This window comes from Nerophis ophidion, linkage group LG21 (assembly GCF_033978795.1).
Source record: "Nerophis ophidion isolate RoL-2023_Sa linkage group LG21, RoL_Noph_v1.0, whole genome shotgun sequence".
Lineage (NCBI taxonomy): Eukaryota > Metazoa > Chordata > Actinopteri > Syngnathiformes > Syngnathidae > Nerophis > Nerophis ophidion.
In genome coordinates, this window is record NC_084631.1 from 23,295,622 (window position 1) to 23,297,909 (window position 2,288).

The window sequence follows — 2,288 nt, forward strand, 5'->3', positions numbered from 1 at the left end:
GTTAATCGACACTATATAATTGACACATATAATTATGAATGCCTCACAGTTATGTATAGTATTCAAATAAATGTATTAATCAGTATATGTTTTTTTAGCCTCTGATTATTGTTACTTACAGTATATGCCGGGCAGTGCATTGGTTGTACGTATAGCGTCACACTCTGTTTTAGACATTCCCTGCCAATGGCGGTTTTACTTTACTAAGGTCACAATGGTAACCAACCCTAGAGCACAATTACACATGTAAACATGTTACGATGACATTTCCGCTGCGTTTAGGTGAGTTGGCACGTAGCCGGTTTGGGGTGGGAATATTCCCTAAGGATCAATGGCAGACCAAGGAAGTCTGGGTCTACAGAGTCCATACTAAGCGGCGTGCTTACGTGGCGGCCATATTGGCAGGGGCAACTTCCTCATTTTATGCAAAGCAATACAATGAGGTGAACGTTGAACACATATTGTATTAACACGCTTATGTATCAACCTTTTGACTGTTTACTTTACTATTAAGATAAAAAAAAAACATGTGTTACTACTATGACACAACATTTAAAAAAAAAGTTAATAATAGTAATGAATAATAATATAATAACAATAAATAAAAAAGCTAAAACATCTTACCAATGAAACGTTATACGCAAAAAATGACAACAATCATAAAATAATAATAATAATAAGTAACACGCTTATGTACCAACCTTTTTACCGTTTACTTTAATGTTAAGAAAAAAAAAACATGTGTTACTACTGACACAACATTCTTAAAATAATGATAATAATAATAATGATAAATAATAATAATACTTAAAAAAATAAATAAAAAAGCAAAAACATCTTACCAATGAAACATTATTCTTTGTGTCGTTTTACGCAAAAACATTACAACATTCATAAAATAATAATAATAATAACAATAAAAAGTAACATTTATCAACCATTTTAACGTTTACTTTACTGTTAAGAAAAAAAAACATGTTACTACAATGACACAACAATTTTAAAAAAGACAATAGTAATGAATAATAATAATACTAATAACAATAAAAAAAAAAGCTAAGACATCTTACCAATGAAACGTTATACGCAAAAAATGACAACATTCATAAAATAATAATAATGATAATAATAAGTAACACACTTATGTATTAACCTTTTTACCGTTTACTTTACTGTTAAGAAAAAAACATGTGTTACTACTGACACAACATTCTTAAAATAATGATAATAATAATAAATAATAATAATACTTGGAAAAAATAAATAAAAAAGCAAAAACATCTTACCAATGAAACATTATTCTTTGTGTCATTTTACGCCAAAACATTACAACATTCATAAAATAATAATAGTAACAATAATAATAATAAAAAGTAACACACTTATGTATCAACCTTTTTAACGTTTACTTTACAGTTAAGAAAAAAAACATGTGTTACTACTATGACACAACATTGAAAAAAATTATAATAATAATGAATAATAATAATACTAATAACAATAAATAAAAAAGCTAAAAAAATCTTACCAATGAAACGTTATACGCAAAAAATGACAACATTCATAAAATAATAATAATAAGTAACACGCTTATGTATCAACATTTTTACCGTTTACTTTACTGTTAAGAAAAGAAACATGTGTTACTACTGACACAACATTCTTAAAATGATGATAATAATAATAATAATAATAAATAATAATAATACTTAAACAAATAAATAAAAAAGCAAAAACATCTTACCAATGAAACATTATTCTTTGTGTCGTTTTACGTAAAAACATTACAACATTCATAAAATAATAATAATAATAACAATAAAAAGTAACACTTATTTATCAACCATTTTAACATTTACTTTACTGTTAAGAAAAAAAACATGTTACTACAATGACACAACATTTAAAAAAAAAGATAATAATAGTAATGAATAATAATAATATTAATAACAATAAATAAAAAAGCTAAAACATCTTACCAATGAAAAGTTATACGCAAAAAATGACAACATACATAAAATAATAATAATAATAAGTAACACACTTATGTATTAACCTTTTTACCGTTTACTTTACTGTTAAGAAAAAAACATGTGTTACTACTGACACAACATTCTTAAAATAATGATAATAATAATAAATAATAATAATACTTGGAAAAAATAAATAAAAAAGCAAAAACATCTTACCAATGAAACATTATTCTTTGTGTTGTTTTACGCAAAAACATTACAACATTCATAAAATAATAATAGTAATAATAATAATAATAATAATAAAAAGTAACA